The sequence below is a fragment of the Triturus cristatus genome, chromosome 4_1, assembly GCF_964204655.1.
Source record: "Triturus cristatus chromosome 4_1, aTriCri1.1, whole genome shotgun sequence".
In the NCBI taxonomy this organism is placed as follows: domain Eukaryota; kingdom Metazoa; phylum Chordata; class Amphibia; order Caudata; family Salamandridae; genus Triturus; species Triturus cristatus.
In genome coordinates, this window is record NC_140585.1 from 1,253,768,592 (window position 1) to 1,253,793,206 (window position 24,615).

At 44.1% G+C, this 24,615-nt stretch overlaps 1 protein-coding gene across 5 annotated transcripts in view; it reads right to left on the reverse strand.

Annotated features, from left to right (window-relative positions):
- Positions 1–24,615, reverse strand: part of CALCOCO1 (calcium binding and coiled-coil domain 1) — a 259,932-nt gene that overhangs the window by 187,791 nt on the left and 47,526 nt on the right. The window contains exon 1 of one of the 5 annotated variants that reach the window (XM_085654712.1): positions 9,745–9,838. The exons of the other annotated variants lie outside the window; for them this stretch is intronic. The gene's annotated coding sequence lies outside the window, so the exon portion shown is untranslated. Of the gene's footprint in view, positions 1–9,744; positions 9,839–24,615 lie in introns of those variants that run through there. 5 annotated transcript variants of the gene reach the window in all.

Below are 24,615 nucleotides of genomic sequence, written 5' to 3' on the forward strand. Positions count from 1 at the left end.
AGCTGAATTGTGAACTATGAAACTAGGGGCCCTGATCCCAGACCAAAATTTGGTATTAGACACAGTTTTGGGATTCGGGCAATTCATTTTATCTACATGTGTCTATGTTCTCTTTTAGGTCTGAATTTAAGGCATGGAGAATAATTAATTACTTGCTCTAAGCATCGTTTGCACCCTCAACAAATAATGACTGTCTGTAGCTCAGTTACGTCATTACACACTTTCTCAGCCAATAAAAAAAGCATATACTTTCTCAGGGAACACAAAGGGGGACGGAACACACTGCCTCTAATCCCAACACCGTTCACCCCCATTGCATTCTGGTAAATGCAGTACATTTACTTCAAAGTTGCTGTAGGTTTTCACCAAAGTTGTTGGAGGTAGTGCGGTTATCTCTAGACACGTGTTTCTTGGTTTAGCCCTTCATAAGTAGAGAGTAGAAGTAGTAAGGAGCAGAGAAAAGTAATCTGGGGTTTTTGAAATGCTGCACAAGTCTTCACAGGTCACAGTACTACTCCACACGCACAGAAGAGCATCCCAGGTGAGCTTTTCAACTCGTTGTCTCAAGGGAGCCTTTTAAACACAAGGACAGAGGCGGCACACTACCGCTTATCCAAGCACAGTTCCCCCCCATTGAATTCTAGTAAGTGTAGTGCGCTTATTTTAAAGTTGCTGTAGTCTTTCGTCAAAGTTGGTGCAGGTTGTGCGGTTATCTCTAGACAGGTGTTTCTGGGTTTATCCCTTCATCACTAGAGAGCAGAGAAAGGTCTTCTGTGGTTGCTGAAATGCTGCCCTAGTCTTCACAAGTCACAGTACCACTCCACAGGCACAGCGGTGCATCCCAGGTGAATATGCAATGTTACATTGCATGCGGCACAACGCATGCGAATACAACGCGGTCATTACAAGGACCGCGTTGTTACAACGTATACCATTACATCTCAAGTCATTTCTACGACTTGCTGTAGGGGGCGCACTGGACTTAGGAATAGTACAATTTACTATTCCAACTCCATCGTGCGCAACAGTAGGGAAGGTGTAGGAATAGTAAATTATACTATCCCTTAGTTTAGAGCGCCCCTACAGCAAGTCGTAGAAACGACTTGCGTTGTAATGGTTAGCGTTGTAACAACGTGGTTGTTGTAACGACCGCGTTGTAATCCTATGCGTTTTACCGCATGCAATGTAAACACTGCTTCCCATCCCAGGTGAGCACATCAGCTTGTTGACTTAAGGGAGCCTTTTAAACACAAGGGGGAGGGAGCACACTGCCTCTCATCCCAACACAGTTCACTCCATTGCATTCTGGTAAATGCAGTACGCTTACTTCCAAGTAGTTGTAGTTTTTCGCCAAAGTTGGTGCAGGTAGTGCTGTTATCTCTAGACATGTGTTTCTGGGTATAGCCCTTCATCAGTAAAGAGCAGAAGTAGTAGAGAGCAGAGAAAAGTTATCTGGGGCAGCATTTCAGCAAAAATGCTGCCCAAGTCTGTCTGGTTGTGAAAGACATATCAGGGACATGCTGAAAGCTTCCCTAAGAATGCATTCCGCCCACTGCTTATCATTGGCTTTTTGTTTTGTAACTCACATTTGCTTGCTTTCTATTTGTTGGCTTATTTATTTTAGGCTGTCCAGCATGTCTTTGTCACTCTCGTGGAGCATGGCCTGTTTACAACCTCTATAACTGGCTCCTTGCATTCCTCCACAACTGCTCACTTTCTGAGAACTTATTTTCTTTTTTATGAGGCACTTCAGGGGAGTGTTGTCAGCCCCAAAGGCTAGCTCAGGAAGCAGTATATGCGCTTGGAAGAGATTTTCTGCCTCCTATCTTTCTGATTGACTGATTCTACTTATCTTTGTCACTTTGATCATCAATCTCACATGTCCATAAGGAGCTTATTTAGTTTGGTCATTGCTCTTTATTAACAGCATAACTTATTCCTCAATTTATCACTCATGCCATAGGAGCTGGAAGTAGAGGAGTGGGGCTGCTGAACACCTACAAAATAACCATGCTGGAGTTCAGAAGTGAATGAGCAATTAACAGACCTTTAAATTTTGTTTCTATGTTCCCACATTTGCTGTGCATTCAAAGACAGAGATAAAATGTTAGGTTCTGTCTTCTGAGAGAGTATGCATTTACTTTTCCTTCTCTAATTGCAAAGTTAGAGGATTTATTTAGCAATATTGCTGGGTACTTGGCATAGAAAAGGGTGTAGGCTGTTTAAAAAAAAAAAACAATTTCAGTAAATGAACTGTACAAATATTTCAGAATATATCAGCATTAGGAAAGTACAAGTGAAGCAATTTTTTTGTACTTCTGAAGTCCGGTGAAAAATATTTTAAAACGATCAAAACAAATCAAGACACTAGGTGATTATCATTTCCACACATTATCGTTGTGTGGTGTATAGTTTTATCAGCAAAACTGTACGTCTGTGTAAATGTAATGGTTATTTCAATTGAAAATGTTTTGTCTGTATTGGGAGTATGGTACCACACCAGGCATACTCCACCCTACGACACTCCATGACACTCTACAGCACTGTACTCCACTCTACATCACTCTGCTCTACGACACTCCGCTCTACCACACTCCGCTCTACGACACTCCGCTCTACGACACTCCGCTCTACGACACTCCGCTCTACGACACTCCGCTCTACTCTACTTCACTCTACGAAACTCTATTTCCCCCTAAACCACTTTCCTCCATTCTACGCCACTTCACGACACGCTAATCCACTCTATGGCACTCTATTCCTCAACACTCAACCTACAACACTTTGCTCCACTACACAACACTCTACTCAACTCAATTCTATGACACTTCACTCTATGCCACTCCACGCTACTTTACTCCATTCTATGCCACTCCACTGTACGCCATTCCAATCCACAACGCTACTCTCCTCTGACACTCTACTCCACTCTACTCTATGTCACTCCACTCGGACACTTCGTTCTACATCACTCTACTACAATCTATGCCACCCTAGTACATAGTACTTTGCTCCACTCTGTGCCACTCCACTGTGTGCTAACCCATACCAATTTACTCCATTCTATGCCACACCACTGTATGCCAGTCCACTACACTTCATGACACTTTACTCCAATCTGACATGACACTCCGTTCTGTGACAGTCTATGACACTCTACTCCACTCTATGGCATTCTACGGCACTTCGCTCTATGACACTCTACATCATTCTTTGACACTCCACAGCACTATATGCCACTTCAACAGACTACTCAATGCCACTACAATCTACACCACTCCACTCTACACCAGTTGCGGCCGGTGTGTTTACAGTGGCGGTGGAGGGGGGGAAAAGGGGGGACGGACGGAAGAGATAAACAAGCATTGGCATAGCCAATAGGTCTCGCTTTTGGGACCTTATAAATATTTAGTTATGCAGCACAATATCCTTCATGCAACAACATCAACTGTTGCATGGCTAAACACTTATAAGGTCCCAAAGGCGAGACCTATTGGCTATGCCAATGCTTGTTTTAAGATCTGGCCTAGAGACCGCTTTAGCTCTCTTTTTATCCTCATATAGTAAAACATCATACATAAATAGTAAATACGTGTATACAAAAAGCAACGCGAGGGTCGAGGGAGGAATGTTGATGGTAATTAAAGCAGGACAGAGGATGAGATGGTGTGGCAGCGGGTGTGAAAAAAGCTAGCAGAAACAGCTGGGAGGAGGCGGGGTGGGGGAGGGAGGGAACCAACAGAAGCGATGGAGCAGCAATGGCAGGAGCGAAATAGGAACTATGCTTGGCTTGTTTGCTGTAAACAAAGTAAACCAGGAGAGTTGGGCTGGAGGGGAGGGGTGAGGACCAGCTGAAAACACAAGCTGCAAGCGCTTGTGTTTTTAGCCCATCCTAGTTCGTTTGCAAGTAATTAACGAGGTTCAGCTAAAAGCAAAAGTGCTGCTGAAACAAATACACACTTTATTTCCCTACATACAGACATTATATTGGGGACAGATGTCCTTAACCCCTCAACATTGTAAGGATACTGACTAGCAAAAACAGCAGCAGAGTTTAGAAAATACATCCCGTCTGTGCAAAGTTCGTAGCATACATTAGGGATGCAAACGTGGCCGAGATCAAGGGGACTGTGGGCCACGAAGCTCGCAAACCAGCCTGTCACTGCTGTGGCGCAGCTGCTTCCCAGTAAGCAATCTCATGTCCGACCGTTTGGGAAGCTGCTCACAGGCTGTGCGCCGAGTGGAAGAAAAGGGCTGTGGGATGGGGGAGGGAGGGGGCTGGGGGACAGAGAGCAGGCGCACAACTCCGAGAAGGAAAGAAAAGAAGCAAAAAAAGAAATTGAAAAATACCCTATGTCACCAATGCAGCACTGATCTTGTGAGAAACTTCCACGTTAACCGCAGAGCATGCGAGGAGCATGAGGCACGAAACTAATAGAATAATAACAACAAGCAACGCGAGGGTTGAGGGAGGAATGTTGGTGGTAATTAAAGCAGGACAGAGGATGGGATGGTGTGGCAACGGGTGTGAGCGGGAGTGGAGGCCAGCAGAGTGCGCGATCTGTGGAGAGGGAGGGAATTGAAGCGCAGAGAGAGGCATGCAAGGCTTAATGAGCCTTGACAGAAACCCAGATGGCGGCTGCGCGCATGCACACGCATGCAAGCTTGGGGCCAGGAAAAGCCTGTGGTAGCACTTTGAAAAGCCCCTTACTAAATGTCTCGCAGAGCACCACATGCGCTGGCTCAGGCGAGACCTAAAAAATTATATAATCACTTACCTCTCACATTGCTGCCTCATGCCCCTCTCTTCTGCAGGCACAGGGTCTAAAGATGCACTGTGGCAAACCCTGACGCTGTTTTCATGCTGCTGAAAGCAGCCTAAGGATTGGCCTGAGCGCCGATGATTTGCTCTCCCAGTTAGACTGGGAGCCAGTGCCTGCTCTCTCCAACCTGGCAACGCAGCTGAGGTTGGAGAGAGCTTCAGTGCGCATGACAGTTTGGACGGCCTGAGACAGCCGGCCAGACTATCATGCACACTGAATAGCAGTGCCCAACACTCCTCCTCCAGCCTGTCAATACCCAGGCCCACGACCCCAAGCCTCAGCTCTAAGCGAAAAAATAAAACGATAATAAACAAGGATTATAGTTTTCTTTTTTTGGCTTGCTGGCAGGTGGGGCGACGCTCCTCCGTCATAGAGGAGGAGCTACTGCTGCTCCACACCCCTTTACTACATTCTACGCCACTCAGCTCCACAACACCCTATGCACTCTGACACTCTAAAACACTCCACTCTGCGCCACTCTGCTCTATGACACTTTACGCCACTCCGACACTCTAATCTATTCTACGTCACTCCACAACACTAAACGCCAGTCTACGCCACTCCACTCTATTTCACTCTACTCCAGTCTACACCACTACCGTCTACACCACTATACTCCTCACCACTCCACTCTACGCCACTCCACCATATGCTACTCTACTCCACGCAACTCAACTCTACGCCACTATTTAGTCATGCTGAACAGCAGCCACGCTGGTGTACAACATGGCTAATACACATTGACAAAACCAATAATTCTAACATAGGTGAGACCTATTGGCTTTGCCAATGCTTATTTTTAGGTCTCGCCTAAGCAGTGCTGCGCTGTCCCTTCGAGACATGCTGGATTCAGGCATGAACTTTAAGCTTTAACTTTAGGAGAGAGGAGTTGGCCTAACGGCTAGGGCGCTCGACCTCGGACCTGGGGAACTGGGTTCTCGTCTCCGTAATGATGCTGAACATCCTGTGATTCTGGGCAAATCACTTAATTTCGCCGTGCTTAACAAAAAATTAATGTGTGTTCTCATGTAACGTAACTGGTGCAATGTAAAGCGCTCTGATACCTGATTGGATTCGGGTCAAGTTCGCGCTATATAAAACTCTGCAAAAAAAAAAAGAAGCTCCGCCCATTTTCCGTCCATCTTTTTAATATGCTCCAGTTACTGTCCTTTGTAAATGGTGGGTTTTCAATCAACAATAGTAGTCCCTCCACAGTACCTCTTATTCTCCTGTTGTAACCTCCCATGAGGACACCCCGTTACATATGTTGTTACTCTGGGTGTTTTAATTACAGTCTGTGAGCACTATTGTCTTAAATTTCCTTCTCCTGCCTGCTGTTGCAGCAGGACACGCTCTCCCGCAACTGCTTTTTTTTTTTTTAAATCAGCGTGTCTCAACTAACTCGATCTTGTGACTGCTCACAACATAATTTTTTTTTATAAGCAGTGCAGCTCAATGCGCTTTTTTATGTATTTTTTCAGGCGGTGAAAATATTGTTCTTTAATTTCAGCAGCGCGGGCTTCAGCTTTAACAACAGCCGCAGTGCTGCTCGCACAACTTGTTTGAAAATAAAAAAGCACCAGTGACCTCTCGAGTGGCTCGGTGAAACGAGGGCAGCATATAGAATACATGCTGTTAGAGTGAACTGCAGCCAATCTTAGACTGAATTGCCCAATGGAAAGCTTGCTTCAGCTCTGTCCAATGGCAACAGAGAAAGTGTGGGCCAACCACAGCCTGCAACGCTGCCCCACTCCCGGGGTAAAGTGAAGGCAAAAAACTAAGAATACCACGCCGAGGACAAGTCAGGTCCCGTACATTGCGGGCCGGTAAGTGGGCATGCTCAAGGGCTCTCTGAATCTGTGTTTATCGTTTAATTTAATTTTCAGCTTATCTAACGTCCAGCCATAGCTAATATGGTCGAATCAGTACACAATTCACACATACAGATTTAGGAGCTCAGTAGTTAGTAGCCTTCATTCTTTAATACTGAAACGTCTGCAATAGTCTCTGTCTGGCACACCTGCCTTCCACCTGTTGGCGCGTTCCTTGGGGTAGCCCTGGGCACCTAGTAAGTGAGGACATGCTGCTGGACAGTTGAGTGTATCACCCTCAGCAACAGAACTTTCCATTGACGTAACCATGTCCTAAATGATGTGGTTTCCTTCTTTGTTGCACTATCTAATTGTGCTTTCTTAGTTACATGCCATTAGATGTTACGGGAGATTCGCGCGTGGGGTGTGACCTACACAAGGACAAGGGAGGAGTTGAGTGTTTCAACGTCATGGGGCACTTGAATGATGGTGCAGTTGTGCGATGTAGTGTCTGTCCCGGGTTTGCTTTTAAAGTATAGGCAGGCACCTTGTTGGAAAATACTCTCTCAGGTTGCAGACAGTTAGTATATTTTAAATATAATAGAATAAAGAAAAAGGTGTCATGTCATTCCTACTGTCTTTGCAAATGTTGTTAAATTTGGGGTCCCACGATCCTATGGAGAGAGTGGAGGACAACTACAATATACCCACAAAAAAGGGTCATTAGGGGGGGTGTGCTAGAAAGGCTGGAATCAGATGAAGAGGAAGAATGAAACAAGGGAGCAAGGTTAAGCGATTGGAAATAATAGTGTGCATTAATCTTTTATGTGTTGGCGACTCGTTGACTAGACCCTAAACCTACACAGACATACAGTCACTCTGGGGATAGATTAGCTTCTTTTTTTGTAGATCTTCATTTTTAGGTCTCGCCTGACCCAGCGCATGCACTGGTCTGGCGAGACTTATTGAGAGGGCTCCAAAAAGTGCTACCAGGCCAGCCTAGAGCTACAGTGCATGTGCGCGGGCGCGCACGCCGCGCTTTACCGCGATTACTTTCAATTTTGCGGCCGCTTTGATGTTTGATCGTGATCGCGATCACTTTCGCGGCCGCACGGCCGCTTTGCATAGCCAATAGGTCTCGCTTTTGGGACCTTATAAGTATTTAGTTATGCAACTGTTGCACGGCTAAACACTTATAAGGTCCCAAAGGCGAGACCTATTGGCTATGCCAAAGCTTGTTTTATGTGGAGGTTGTGGAGGAGTTTGGAGAACATAACGGAAATTCTCAGTTTATTCATTTGTAAATTGTAGGCGTTTCTGACTCAAATAACTGGGTCATTAAATATACTTTGTAGAAGTAGTTAAGTGTGGTTTAACATCAACACCACACAAGAAATGTAGTACAAAGTTTTTCAGGGTGACACTTCAATAAACTCCTTTACCAAAGCAAGAGTTTGCCACATTGAGCAATTTTGAAACTGCCTATCTAACGAGCGACGATCTGCCAGGTCATATTGTTTCAGTGTTTTTCGAGAAGGTAGGATTTTAGCAGGCACTTAAAATGGTTGGAGGAGTTAGCTAATCCCATGCAAAAGTAAACAGTTCCTCAAAAGATCCTTTCTTGATGAGTTGGATTGGGAGGCTATAATATTTCCTTATCAGGCGGGAGCCCATGGTAAAGGTCTATGTATTTTAAAGGACACAAATATATATATATTTTTTTTAAGCAGCGTAACACACCTCACTTCACCCTAAACAATGGTGGCTGCGCACCTTTCTTTTCTTCTGCGCGACCTGCCCAACTCGATTTTTTCATTATTGTATGTTTTTTTAAACAGCACAGCACGCTGCACTTCACCTTCAACAATGGCGTCCGCGCCTTTCTTTTCTTCTGCGCAGGGTACCACGCTGCTTAAAAAACATATAATATTTTGAAAAAATTAAGTTGGCCAAGCCGCTCCGAAGAAAAGAAAGGCGCGGGCAGCAAGGGTAAAAGTGTATTCTTGCAGCTGCTGGCAGACACGATCCTTCTTAATCCAGCCCGTATCCTCCTTGTTCAGTTCTGTCTAACGGCTCCACCCCGGCCCCTAACTAGCTGTCTGCCTTGCTCCTTTCCATGTCTTCGTTCCCTTCACCCCCCAAAATCCTTAACGCCCCAGCTAATTCACACTTTCAAATCCATTGTGTCTTATTGGCTGTGTTATAGGCGCTTTGCTTGCAGCACTTTTCTTTCCAACAGGCTGGGAAGCTACCGGGCTGACCGGGCACATTAGGTTATTCGCAGAGGTTGTAATACTTGGGCATGCAGTTACAGTATGCATTCAAGACATATCAGAACAGCAGGGATTATGCATTCTGGCACTAATAAGGTTTAATTCCATAACCCCTTTTATAAATAAGGCTCCTTTAAATGATATCACTTGGCCTGATATTTAGCTTATCAAGTTTAATTACTGTGTCGTGCTGTATTTCAGTTCCAGGCTCTTTTCCACCTCCTGAAGTAAGCCTTCGCTACTCACTAGTAGCACTGTTCAAGAGACACAATTACAAAATGAATAACTCCATAATCCATGTTAAAATAAATAGTCTTAAAATCTGAAATACTAATGATAAGCAACAGTATCTGCCATGGGTAACTGCCCAATAACGACCTCTTGCCCCCAGGACCGAAATGAAAAGTTTCACAATCTGCTTCTATCATTCTCCACACAATTACCATCACGTATATCACTCCAAAACACCTAAGTTTAAAACATTCACATTCCAGCTCCAATAGCTCTAAAAAAAAAAATGCGAGACCTATTGCATTGCAAATGCTTGTTTAAATTCTTCCTACTTTGTGTCACAGAGGCCTGTGGAATGGCAGGTCGTTGGCACAGGGGCACTGTATAAACACCAACATGAACTAGTAGGTTAACAAAAGCCGATCCTAAAAATAACAGCATTGTTGATGCGTCCTTGAATGGCAAGCCTTACAAATCTCTCCATAAAAACTATGAACAAACGTCACAGAGGACATGGCCACTAGCTGTAATTTGGAACCATCGCGCCAGCACACAGTCAGCGAAATGTGGAGCAGAGGGGCCAGGAGGACCGAGAACATACGCAACCTGAGATGGTGTCAACAAGGGCTCAGACACAGCATATGTCTCATCAGCCGCGCGCTGTCATCAATCCGTGTTAGAAAGCAGTCGCTGGCGGAGGCCAAGCGCGCACGCAAAGACCTCTGGGAAAGAACGCGATGACAGCAGAGATCTGCGCGCGCCGAGGGGCAGGGGCCTTCTCGGTCGGTGTCCGCGCGCAGAAACAGCTCGTTGTCGACACAGGCTAGAGCTGGGCCAAACATTTTGACGAAAGTTAAAAATTAATTAAACCCGCCCGCATAACAAATCCGTTGTTTTGCAAATGTGTTGCACTTAGTGAAATTTCATGAATTTTCACAAATCTCTCCACCCACAAAAAAAACACAAAACGACGAACTAGTTTTGGTTTTTCACTGATGTAGAAAATGCCCAAAATAAGGCTGTTGATTTCACAGTAAAAATGCATCCCATTTTGCAAGGTCGATGGCAAGGTATTTTTTGCGGAGGAGGTACCCTCCCGTTAATTAGCCCATACTGGACACTTTTAGTGGTCATATATTTGCGTCCTAAGCCTCCAGCTAGCTGTTAGCATCTACTTGATGTAATGCTGAGCAGAGCGAAGGACACAGCTGAGCCCTTAAAGGGAGACACGATACAAAAAGCGGATTTAGGCTCCGATTATGCTGCTAATCTTATTTCACTGTGAACGAGACAAATCCTTGCAAGCTATTTTCTCAGGCTCCTACGGGTGAAACGTAAATAAGTCAGTGTCTACTGCTTTTAAGAACATATGTTGGAAATTAATTACATGTTTTGACAGGAGTGGCTTTACCTCATGGAAGCTGGATAACTAATCTCACCTTTAAACAAGCATTTGAAATGCAATAGGTCTCGCATTTGCGAGAGTTGGAGCTATTGGCATTTACAATGGTAATAGTTTAAACTCTCAAAAATGTGAGACCTATTGCATTGCAATTTTAATTTGTGTCAAAGCGCCCCATGCTGCGCATTCATGTTATTGGAGGCCGCGCCCCTTTCTTTTGACAAGCTGTGTCTAAAGAAAGGGGCGTAGCTAACATTAAAGTGAAACCGTGATCTAAAGTAAGGGGCATGGCTGACATTAAAGTGAAACCGTGGCAGGGGGACTTTGACAAAAAAAAACCTGTTTGTCAAGTTGACAAACAAATGCCTTTTTTTGTAAAAGTGCCCGTGACGCGCTTTCACTTTAATAGCGACCGCGCACCTTTCTTTAGACGTGGCTTATCTAAAAAAAAAAAACAAGAGCAACCCATATGTCCCTGTGAACTAGGTATAGCTAGTCAGCTTTAGCACAATTGTTCACAAGGAACTCAATAATTGTCTAATTAATTAGAATCGTAGAGGCAACTAATTATTGAACATATAGACTGCATTAATAGCCTGGTGTGCTTAAATCACTGCAAGATAGTTAGAGCTTGCTTAAAACAATAAAAATTTGTGTTACATAAATGAGGTCCTTCTGAACAATTGTGCCCAAGCTGACTATCTAAAGAAAGGGGCGGGGCCTCCATTAATGTGAAAGCACCACATGTGTGCTAGCAAACAAAAAAAATATATAAATAAGCGTGGCCGCTATACTTAAAGCAGACAGCGATGCTAAAATAAATAAAGAAATGCAGCTGCTATAGTTGAAGCGGACCGCAATTAGTAATTAAAATTCAAGCGGGCGGCGTTTGCGACGTAGTGGGTGGAATTGGGGCAAATAATTGAACAAAATAGTGCTCACAGCCAAGGTAAAGCAGACTGTAACAAGACAAGTTAAAGGTCCAGTTGTTATGGGAGGTTACAAATGCAGTCAAGGCGGTACCAAGGAGGGACACTAACAAGCCTATTCAGGAATGAAAAGCAACAATTAAGCAAGGGCGGTAACAAGAGCCAATTGAAAAGATGGGCAGGACATGGGTGGAGGTTCAAGTCCCTACCTCAATACAGGAAGCCTCGCAGAGCAGCACATGCACGCCCAGGCTCGACCTAAAAACAACCCTTTCCATTTTCGGAATGTACATACACCTACAACGTCAATTGACTCTCGGCAAATGGCTTCACCTCTACGCTCATTCGCATGTGGCATGAAGCAAATGAATTGTGGGGCCTGTGTACGAAAAGCTGAGTGGACAAATAGCAGAAGAGTCCAGCTAGCTGCAGGAAAGTACACTGTGTTTATACAAGACTTTGTGTTACGACACAGGGCAGGCATATCCAGATTAGGCAGAGGAGGGTCGATTCCAGGCCAGATATTCAAGACAACGTGTTTGTAAAGGAAATTGGTTGTCTTTAGATTCTTTATATGTATACAAATACTCTGTAAATTTCCCCAAATTCTGACATGGAGTCAGTCCTCCTGGACCTATGTTGGATATATCATCATAAGCTCTTAGTACCTGGTTTTAAACAAGCATTGGCATAGCCAATAGGTCTCGCCTTTGGGACCTTATAAGTGTTTAGTTATCCAGCACAATATCCTTGGTGCAACAACATCAAGTGTTGCATGTCTAAACATGTCTGCTGAGGCAGCTGAGCTGCTGGGGATGCTCAGCACAGACCGAGAAAGCAAGCAAGCTCCCCACAGACACTGACATAATTGTAGGCTGTTCGTTACTGTATGCGAAGTTCAGCAATTGCCCCCGTGTGTGCGTTCCTGAGGACTGACATCATTGAACCACCATCTGTTACAGCCAAGAAAACCAAGTGGCTAATTGGGAAAACGGCACTGTTTTGTTGCGCATGCGTACGATGTAAGGCATCGCGCGCATGCGAGACAAATAGTGCGACCTCATCCACCAATCACACGACAAAGAAGCATTGAAAATGCAATAGGACTCGGATTTACCCGAGACCTATTGCATTTTAAATGCAAGTGCCGGCATGAAAGAAGGCACGAACGGAAGGGGGTGGGGGGTGGTTGTGGTATAAAAAGATACGAACCGCGGGAGGGAACGGGGAGAGACACGGAAACAAATCTGTTTTACAAATAAAGGGGCTAATAGCCTCTGAATAGCAAAAATGACGCCATGGCAGTCAGGAGGCGGGACTAAGAAGGCAAAAACCAATGAAAATGCAGAATTTATCATTGCAGCCAATGTATGGCCAAAAAGTGGCCAGATCTTCCCCCGCTATACTACATACAGCATCTCTCGACGAGACAGCGCATGCGCTGCCTAGCCGAGACCTAAAAAGAAGGATTTTATCCATTTAATGCCTTTAGACATATGGAGGAGGGCAAAATGACAGAAAGGGAGCAACTATATCAAAAGAGATAGGGGGAGCAGACTTTGGTCAGAACACCTTAATGTAAGCTTTAAATACTTTGAATTTCACTAAAGAAAACACTGTTAAAGTTCAGCTATCGTGGCAAATACAACTGAAAACTCCCTGAAATTCCCCAGTTATGGCTGGCTCCTCAAACCATAGATTGCACAACGGCCAAGTTAACCGCAACTTGCACACCAAAATCAATGCTTTTGGTCGCACAATATTCCTAACAATGAATAGGAGAACTTCACACTACAGCTTTCCATTACAGCACAGGCATCATACTCTTACCTCAGCTGTGCAATTCATGTTAGTGGTATGATAATAAGCCATGCACTCGTGAGATTATGGATGTCATCCTCCACTATGACTGCATACGAGGGACTACACAAAAACGGCCTTACTTGTAATAGCTATGGGGTATTCTTGATAAGTATGTGAAAGCTGAGCTACTCTGATGCCATGTAATTTCAAAACATGCTCATTTTTATTTTTCAAAATTATATAATGATAAAATGCGCTGCTTAAAAACATGTGTTAAGTACCTGCCGCTCGTGTAAAGCGCTCCAATACCTTCAGGTTGAGTTTGCGATATATAAAAACTGCTGTTTTAATCAGGGAAGGGGGAGCTAGAAGAAGCTGTAATCCATTCGGCTTCCTGATAATAATTCATAATCAAAGGGGAATGGATCACTTGTACCTGCAACCAGGGTCCAATGTGTTATATCCGTCAGTACTCAATCTTGGTACTTGGAGAACCCTCATTCACATAGGCAGGTCGTATGGCGGTTTATCTTGATTCTCCGCCTTCGTTTAAGTACGTGACAGCATCATCATTGGGTCTCTTTTTTATGCTTCCTCCACCTGGAGGGAACCACTGGTTTTCACAGTAGTGATCAGAGATCAATGGTGGGTGAAAAGTGCTCAAGTGAGGTGTAGTGTTAAAAGAGTGTTTCTCATACTACCTAAGAAGTAACATTTTTATTATTTCTGGTGTACGGGAAAACTATTAAAAAGATGAAGTTCGTGCATAGATGGACTGGTTATGAGTCCGCTGCACTGTTAATGTCCAGATCTAAAGTCAACATGTTTCAGCCATTAAGATGCCCCTGATGGGTCAATGGGCTTTCTTCAGGACCTAAAATGATGTATGAATTGAGTATTGTCCAATTCTGAAAGGTATACGAGTAAATACTCTGAGATAAAGGTCGATAGTACCTAAAAGATTGGTAGTACCTAAAGGGAGAAAGAGACAAACAACAATAATGCGTGTACTTTCTTATTGTTCAACTTGTGTATATGTAAAAGATAAGCAGACTAAAATAAATGGCAATTCTTTATAATTCATAAGCAAACGGGAGCAAATGTATGCTGCTTGATCTGTAGTTGATTGAAAGCGACTTGTATGTACCCAGGTGGGTGGTGGTGACTGTGTATTAATGGCTCAATTATTATACTATTATTCTCAGTGTGGTAAGCTGAATCAGTTCTCTATGGCACTGGTTAAGGACAGCGTGCGGTTAATTCTCATTGTTTGAGTGTAGCTACGAGTGCCGGGCAGTATGTATAAGTTAATCGCACTGCTTGGAGGTAAGGCCTTTCCAGTGTAGTGGTTTAAGTAAGGCGCAATAGGCAAGTGCGGCATATGGCGCCGTGGTACAATTAGGTTAACGGGTAGGGAGTGTAGCGTCATGATGTAGTCACATTCTTTATTCATTGCTTGTGGCTCCGTTTATATCTCAAGGATCTGCTCGCTATACCTCGAAGGTGCGGATATTGTTGAACAGTGGCGCTTAGACCCTATGTGGTTTTCAGCGCATGTTTAATTTCTTAATCGAATTTTGATTATCAAATTTGGGATTGCGCTGCTCGGTTTTAACGGTGTCGGTGGTGGCGGTTCGTGTTCCCAAATGCCGCTATTGAAAAATGTGTTGTGTGACGCTATAGTGATATAAGATAAGGGAGGGCTGAGTCAGGTGTCATGGTATAGTTAGTATTCAGTCGCATACCTTATGAAGTCCCAATTCGGGCTTCTACGGGGCAGCTGACAGCGCGGTGCCGGCTGTTAGATCAAAAAACAAGGTTGCGTTTAGCGTTTGTTAAGAGGTACATTACGTGTCTTCAGTCGTGCCTTCCAGCGTTGACCATACCTCCTTTTCAGGGTTGCGCAACTTGTGCTGGCGCTGTCAGGGTCCCGGATAGCATGGGATCCCGTACTCTGTCATTATGTTACATAATGCATCATGGAAAAAGAGGAAAGACTTACGTGGATCTACTTTTATGGAAAGGAGACTTATGAAGTGTGTAGTTTCCCTTCAATGTGGTGACCCTGAATAAAGTAACACTGAAAAAAGTACTAAAATAGGTGTGTTTCATACATTCGTTGATAGCTTCAAGCTATTTGAAAAATTAAAGTTTGTTATTAGAAAAATCGTTAGGTAGTGTCATCTGTCCTGTTGAGTTGGTTGAAACAAGAAAAAAGTATATTTCATACAGATGTTGGTAATTTGAAGCTACTGAGAAGCATGAGGGGTTTAAAAAGGGGGGATGAGGTGTTTGTTTTTGTTAAAAAAGGCGTATGGGGGTTTGTTTTAATAAAAAATCTTGTCGAAAAATTGGTATTGTGACAGAAGCCTTTCAGAGAGCGCTGGCTCTTAGGAGTTCTAAAGAGTTGTTTTCTTATAAGGCTGAACAGACTGTGAAATGTCTGGTGGTCATTTTATGCTGAGCCAAGGAATGTTATCATTGAGGCCCATTGTGTCTGTCTTGAGACGGTGCACCCATCTTTGCTCTTTTTCAAAGAGGATTTTCTCAGCATTATGGGTTGTTCCAATCAACGTCTCGATGATGACCCAGTTGAGGTCGTTAATGTAGTGCTCATTTTTGTCGTTTCACGTTTGCATTTAACGTTACTCCTATGTTCACAGATCCTCTGTTTTACCTTGTGGCATGTCATCCCAATATATCTGAGGTTGCAGGGACAAGTGATCATGTAGACCACATGTGATGTGTTACAATTGGTGTGTTGTCTTATCGTCCATTTCAGTTCCGGTGTTAATTGTATGGTCTTGGTAGGGGTTGTTAGTTTGCATATTGAGCACTGTCCACAGGGATAGTGGCATGTAACTGGTTGCATGTTCCACAGTGTGTTAGTCGTTTTGTTTTGTTGGGGTGCCAGAGGTCGTGTGTGCACCAGTATGTCTTTGATATTCCTTGTTCTTTTGTTAGCAAACCTTGGGTTTGGCCACTTCAGTGTGCCTGATGTTAATATGCGCCAGTTTTTGTTGATTATCTTTTTTACGGCATTACTCGCGATGCTGTAAGTAGTGATGCATGTAAGTGTGTCTTGTTCTGGACTTTTTTGTGTTTCAAGTAGGCTTTCTCGTGGTTGATTCCTTGCCCTCTTTTGGCATTTTGCTACTGTCTTTGCTGGGTAGTCTCTTCTAGATAGTTTGGAACTCAGTTCTGTGGCTTGTGTCTTGTATTCTGTTAGTTCGTTACAGTTTCTTTTAAGGCGTAGGAACTGGCTGTATGGTAGGTTTTCTCTAAGAGGGCGAGGGTGAAAGCTGGCTGCGTTTTGCAGTTGGTTTGAAGAATGTCCTTGTCCTGATGGTGTTATCTTTAACATAGATAAGTCAAGGAAATCCAATTGTTTTCGGTTTGCTGTATAAGTGAATCTCAGACAGTCATCTTGTTCATTCATCCATTCATGGAAGTGGCACCGACTCGATTGGTCGCCTTCCCAGATCACCATGATGTTGTCTATATATCGCTTCCAGAATCGGATCTTTGACAAGTATGCGTTGGTTGCGTTGTGTATGAATGTTTTCTCGAAATTGCTCACATACAGTCCAGCCACACTAGGAGCAAATGTGCTTCCCATGGATATACCATGACATTGTTGGTACATTGTTCCATCGTACTCAAAGTAGTTTTCAGTAAGGGCAAGGTTACAGCATTGTAGGATGAAATCTCGGTGTTTGGTGAGACCAGTTCTGTTCAAAAAGCATCTCCTCCAATGTTTCCATTGTTTTTTGTTGTGGCAGACTGGTGTACAAGCTTTCTACATCAAATCCGACTAGAAGCATGGTATCGATGGAGAAGGCTTCTTCTTTAAGGTGGTTCAGTAGGTCATGAGTGTCCTTCAAGTAGGTCGGTGTCTTTTGTACTAGTGGTCTTAAGTATTGGTCAGCAAATTGTGAGAGCGGTTTAAGGACCGACTCTATGCCTGACACAATAGGGCGGCCCGGTGGTGGTCTTCTCTCTTTGTTTATTTTTGGGAGGGAGTAAAAATAAGGTACTTTGGGTGAATTTGTCCTTAGGAAATCAGCCTCATTCTTACATATCCATCTATTAATTTCTGCCTCCTCCACCATGATTCTGATAGTTTGTTGTAGTCTCGGAGTAGGATCAGTTTTGATGATTCTGTAGAATTTGTCATCGGATAGTAGATCAAGTCATTGTCGATCATAGCCATCTTTGCTCAGAAGGACAATCCCACCACCTTTATCGATTAGTTTAATTATGATGTCTTGGTTTTGTCTTAGTTCTTCCAATGCTTGTTTTTCTGCTCCTGTTGTGTTCATAAAGGTTTTTTTGTTGGTCTTTTAACTTCTCCAATTTCTTTAATTACTGCCTGTTCAAAGGTTTGGATTTCAATTGGATGGTTTAGTGGACAGAAGGTGGATTTTGGTCGTAGTGGTGTATCACCCTCAGAGTTGTTATTTTCTTTTCCATTTAAGAAGGCTTTCAGTTTCAGCTTCCTCCAGAATTCTGCAACTTCACACTGTATTTTAAAAAACATCCAGTGTGGGTGTAGGTACGAAGCCTAGTCCTTTGTTTAATACATTCTCTTGCTCCTCTGTCAGGGTGATGTCTGTCAGATTGATTACGAGCGAGTTGTGCTTGTTCCTGGTTTCTCTTTCGACATGCCTGACATACTCCTGGTTAGAACCGGTCTTTCCTGATCTGTCCAAGTGACTTCTTTTCTTCGTCCTCTTTCGTTCGTTTGGCCTCTCCCAAAAAAAGACGATTGCTGCATGTATGGTCCCATGAATGGCCCCATTGGTGGAGGTCCTGTGGTGTATGGGTTCATCCATCCATGGAAATTTGGTGTGTACGGTTGAAAGGGGTTAGGTTGTTGGTCCCCATATTGTGGATTGCGCCATGTCTTCGGTCTGCGGCGTTGTTGGCGTCTATATGTACCTCTATTTCTCCTAAAAACTGCAACAACAAAAAATATAGGGCCAGCATTTCAGTTGGGTATTATCTTTTTGGGAAATCCTAAAATAGCAAGTCCACTTCACACCAGGTGCTAATTTACTATGCATCACACTGATGCTATGATGTCAAATAGGTGGCACGTTTCGTACGAATATGAAAAAATTAGTTTTTAGGTTTGGAGAAAATTCTGCCAGAAAATGTCAAAGGCAGCACAAATTTTCAGTGACCATGGCCACGTGACAAGGCTTGCCTTCTGTTGTGGTTATTACAATCCTGCTATACCCTGGCATGGGGCTCCTCACCTTGCAAGCAATAACACCTGGCAACACTTCACCAGAGGCGGACGCGCAATTGTGGGTTCTACACCTAACTATACAAACCAATAAAAACGCACTCTGCAAAGCGCTTTAGTATTGCTCTATAGCATAACAACTTTAAAACGAAAGCGAATGACCGCGTCTTTCCTGAAGTAACACAGCTATAAGTGCAAGCAATATTCATGCAATCCCAGCTAAACATGGTTGCCGGACTTGCGCGAAACTTTACTTTGAACATGTCTAAACTTGCACTGCATTCGAATATGCATACCTTCAAGATTAAAATGGAAAATTAAAAGAACAAAAGGAAAATTACATAAGTGTTCAACTTGAAGTAAAAGCGTCATTGGAATTTTTAAGAGAGGATGCTCGTTAATCATTTAAGAAAAATATCAGTCGAGAATGGCTGGAGGTAACTAGAACAAGCATGCGAGTGATGTGCGCGCACGCCACAGCGAGACATCTGGTTTGAATTATTGCGCACGCGTCTGGGCATGAAAATTCAAACCACATGGTGCCTGTGCGGGTAACCGCACGCAATAGGCCGTGGGCGGAGCAAAGGCGGGACATGCGCCTGCCTTTGCCCAATTGCGTGCTGTCTTTGTTAAAAAGACGCACGCAAAGGCCAATAGCCAGGAACAAAACCAAAAGCACATAGCCAGGGACAAAACCAAAAGCACACGCACGAGCGCGTGCGAGCGTGTGGTGAGATTTCAAAAGCCCTTACATAAAGTCGAGCAGAGCAGCGCATGTGCGCTGCGCTAGGCTCGACCTAAAAAGGACTACAAAAGATATCTCAATATGTCACAATGTCCCCTGCTGGAGGCAGTTGGGCTGCCACAATGACAGACAGCACAAAACATCGCTTTGTCCCTCTGTGAAACCGCATGTGCTGGTTAATCTGTACAATATATATGTGTAAGTGCCCAAAGATTGGAGTTAAATGCTGAGGACAAGAATACCAAGACTGCCAAATACCAAGGGTGCCAAGTCTTGCTTCTATCACAGGCAGTTTTCGCCCATTACTTTATACTTCCTCTATGCTTATCCCACAGGTTCTTTCTTATCTCTGCTCTTTCCCTTTGTCAATGTTTGGCTACTTTTCTCTTCCTCATTCTCCCTTTTTGCCTCTCTCTCTGGGTCAAAGTCTGATGATGAATTATAAACCCAGCCCCAAAAATGAGTAGCGTTGCCCACCACCTGCAACCATTGGCACAAAATGAAAAATTCCTACAGGTGCCAGAGTGGGAGTTTGGATTATGGGATGTAACACACACAACGCTTACCTCTACCGACTTAGATGAGCAAAGAGAAAAAAACAGAAACAACTGCACATGATCAGCCACAAACCAGTGCAGAGGTTTGCCTGGGACGCCCAAATGAGACAAACACACTAATGCAAGCCTAATGAAATGAAGAAGATCAACGAGAGGTCGACAGTGTTAATCCATTGCCCATAATGTAGCGGTCGTAATCAAATGTGCAGCATGGATGCTGCTACGCCCATTTTACTATTACAATGGTCAGTCATTCTAAGTTTGGTCAACCATTGTAAATGCACATAATTGACTGAAGCCGAAAGAAGATCGAAAAGCAGATTCTCTCTATAGCAGCTTTGCACTCCTGCATAACAACTAAGAGAGTGATAAAGCCTTTCCCTAGTGCAAGACCAGAACTTCTTAACCATGTTCAGGAGACCAGGCTGCTGTTTGATCCTTCCTGTATTAAGGCCATGGTTTATTGACCACATTCCAAAGCATCTTCAGCCAAGTGACCCTTCCTGTTTTATGGACGGGATATGAAGGCTGGGGTTTGATGACCATCACCAAAAGATCACTCCTGAATCAAGGCACAGCTTACTTAAATATGTTCTAGAACAATGTATACCAATTCCTTGAATCAACTAAAAAGGCCAGGTTTTATTAACCATGCCCTAGAGACCCGATAGCTATCTTATCCCTTCTGTATTGAAGCCATGGTTTATTAACCACACTCTTTGGCACCTGTAGCCAACTGAGCCCTCCTGTCTTAAGGCCAAATTTAGAAGACTAGCATTTGATGACCTGACTAAGTAGGCCGACAAATCGCTAGTGAATCAAAGCGGAGGTTTGTTAAATAGTTTGTAGACCTCTGGAAACTAATGCCTTACTACAGTGCAAAACAGGAATTTCTTAACAGTGCTCTTGAGACAGAGGCATAGCAAGGATGGGGTGGGGGCGGTCCTCCACAGGCAGCATGTGTTTTCGGAGCACCGGCCTCCTCCCCTCCCCCCAGCTCTAACCTGCAGCCGTCGTCTGCATACCCAAACACCACAGATTTGTGACAGTGCCTGATTTTCCAGTTCTTTCTACTTTCTGTTTTTACAGGGAGCTGATGATAATGTTAGCTAATGGCTGAACTGGATTGACTTATTGCCCAATGCTGTATTGTAGGAAGGTGGAGTATTATGCGGTGTTGTTGGTTAGGCTTCACCATGCAATACTCTCACAGACACCAAATATGATCCATGGATTCACAAGAATAAATCTTTCTCTCAGTCCTGGTAGTATGGCAAAGAGCAATCCGGCTTTACTAGAGGAACATGACAAGCATTTCAGAGTACCAACATGGATAATAAGCAACCGACACAACTTGAAAGAAATCCGACACCAATTTATAAAAATAATGCAGATTTTTATATTAATTCAGACAACAAACCTAATGTAATCAGATACATATAACCGGAGTTATGGATTTTGGAAGAAAACATAAATCACAACCATTCAATACTCAAGAACGTTTGATTGCTGTTAATGGGAAAAAGTGATAGTGACAATCAGTCCCTTGCAGGTCGAGTTGCATGGAACCCTCAGAGGGTAAAGGGGATGTGGGTCCCAGGAACACGCCACAACAGTCAGTTCAATTTTCCCTGGCCTGTGGAGCCCAGGTGCAGAGTTGTTGTGACTGTCCCTGTTGCTTAACAGGAGCTGAGGGAGAGCTGCTATTACCGCTTAAATGGTGCTGCAGGTGAACAGGGTGCAAAATCTCAACAACGGAGCCGCTGTGGACGTCGGACGAAAGCTGTATGAAGTTCCCTCTAGATTGCGTTGAGTGAAGGGGTCCGTTGCTGAACTGGTGACCAACAACCCTCGGCAGCAGTCAGGGTCGGATTGGGATGAAAAATTGGCCCGGGCACCCAAACAAAAGTGGCCCACAATTGCAGTTCGCAATTATTCATGCCGAAAAAGGGGATTTCTTCTTATAGGTTTCTAGTCAGATTTTTTTTTTATTGCAAATGTATTTAAAACTTTTGCATCTTGTTTTTCTTCACTAACTCCATTGCAAAGTATTTCAATGAAACTCCTAACCGCAATCTGAGAAAAATAGCAGCAGGCACCTGAAGCTTGTCTTCCTGATTGTTGTGACGTGCTGTAGGGGACAAAAGCTTCCTCTTACCCCGACGACTTGTTAATTGCACTGCTCAAAAGACACACCTGTCTCAAAGGCTCACTGACACCTTCTGGGTCCTGGGTGGAAAAGAGGTGCACCACATGATGGCGTCCTCCTGACGCCCTATTGTCATTCTGCAAATAACAATTAATGAGCCTAATATGTGGCCTGCTCAGACTACCTCTCACCTGAAGCTGCAGCTCTATGGGGAAATCAGTCCAGGTATATGGAGTTTCTTGATCCACAGACTAAATAAATCGGCCCACAAGCTGGCCTCTCCCACAGGCCCCTTGGGCACGGGCCGATTGCCTGCCCTGCCAATCCGACCCTGGCAGCAGTAAGTACAGCAGATAGGTACTTAGACATCCGATGGTTCTGGAGAACAGTGTAGCAGCCTGGAACTTTGAGGAGGGCTGGACTACAGTTCTCGCAATGCACTAGACCATCTGGATATGGGGTTTCGCTAGTAAGGCTTGGCCAGCAATTCATCCGATCTAGAGCGTTGTTTTACCTGCAGTTGCAGGGGACTAGTGCCACTAGTCCAGGGAAGTCTGAGGTTGCTTCTGGCTCTCACATGATTCCCTCTATCTGGAGGAACCAAGCTTTAGCCAAGTACGAGTCTCTGTCGTGCTGTTCCAGGAGTGTTGCCTCAGATGCAGAGTCTTCCTCTTTTGGTTTGTGCAAGTTCTGTTGTCGCAGACTCAGGTCCCTTCTTTGTCCACTTTGATGCAGGTTGGTTCAGAACTGAGGTTCTAGTGTCAGGGGTAGCCCATGAATCCTAGATTTAGGGGTGTAGGTGCAAGTGGCCAATGGGATACTAGCCCAGCAGCTAATCCACTCTTGAGGTGACCACATCCGGGGTAGTAGGTCACCTTTTCAACCCAGAACCCTTTATTCTACCACTTTTAAAAATGGCAGATGTCTTCCTCAGCTGTACAGACCAGGTAGTCCACCTTAGAGGTGTGGCTAGCCTTCTGGGGGTGTACACCTCCTGATGGCCTAATTTTCCAACCTGCCTGGGTGCAAATATGCCTGGGGGAGGGCTGTTTTCTCCTCTGGGAGGCCGCCTGTTGCATCTCACAGGCTGTGCAGCCTTTGAAGCTCAACGTCTTGATGGTTGCTTCGCTAGCCAGCCTGTCAGGGTAGGAAGTGTGACCTCAACCTTGTCCGAGCCATTGTTTCTGACTCCTGGGAGATTTCACACCTGCTAGCAGGGGGTCAGATTTCTGTCTTGGCGGCAGGAAGCCCGGGCTGTCAGCCAGCACACAGGAAAGGCTGGGGCAACCAGGTGGGCAACTTTTAAGGTAGCCACCTGTGTGCATGCCACATTGTCCTGGACACAGGATTCATGTCAGGGGTGATGAGACACGTTGCTTGATACCAAACACAACATATTTAGGCAGTACCATGATGGAGCTGCCAACCTCAGGTTTGCCCGGGTGCCAGCCCATGTTATCCTATGGACAGTCCATCACTTACAGGGTCCTTTAATGGTAAGGGCCACTATAGGAACATGTAAGCTTGCACTTACGTGTTCACACATTTCATATAATGCACCCTGCCTCTTGAGCTTTAGGAGGCCCCCCTTAGGGGTGACTAGCATATATTAAAAAATAGTACATTGACTTTGCCATACATGGTGAGGGCTCAGTCGAGTTTGAGCAGTGTACACTGCTCCTGCAGTCTGCAATAGCAGGCCTGCTGTCAGTAGTTTACATGAGTCACTCAGGGTGGCATAAATAGTGCTTCAGGCCCTGGTGACCCCTTTAATGCCCATGCCCTGGGTATCACTGGTACCATATACTAGGGACTTATAAGGAGGTTAAAGTAATTTGCCATCTGGGGTTACCAATTTACACATATCGGTGGTAGGGAGACAGCACTGGCATTGGGGCCTGGTTAGCACTGTCTGGGTCAAAAACCAGCATCTAGTAGTCCAAATGGGGGCATAAAGTTGGCGGGGCATTTGCACAAAAGACCTGGTTTCTTACAAGTTTGTTGTGGTGAATAGAAGACAAAGATAATCAACAGATCTAAGGATGAAGAGGGCTAGCCCACGCCTTTCTATGTATGTATATAAGTATGCATTTTGTATTTATGAAAATTTTGATTACATGAAGCTTAGAATTTGTTTTTATAAACATATCTTTCTTGATTTTAATAATGCATAGATCAAATATATTGGGGAGGCAATACAGTAGACTTCAAAGAGGTGTAATTGATACTTGATGAAACTATAATCCATGTAGATAGAACCATTTTTATATGATTAAGTAGCTCAAAATGCTTATGATTATTGACAGAAAACAATGTTAAGAGTTCATATGGGTCCGTGGACCCACTGAATGGGTGCCATGGATCGCTACAAACCGTTGATCATAGGTGAAGAACCATTGGCATCAATAATTGTGTAATGAATGAGTGTACTTTTAAGATGTAAAATAAAAGAATTCAGAGTGTAATGTTTAAGCATACTTTTTAGATGTAACATGGTCCGTCATGCACTGGTGGTGGAAAGACACATGCAAGCGGCTAACAGCATTAGATTAAAGAAAATACTTCCTTGAGGTAGAGCAAAATCCCACTCTAAATCTATGTTACATTATATTAGTACTTATACACACCAAAAGGAGTAGGG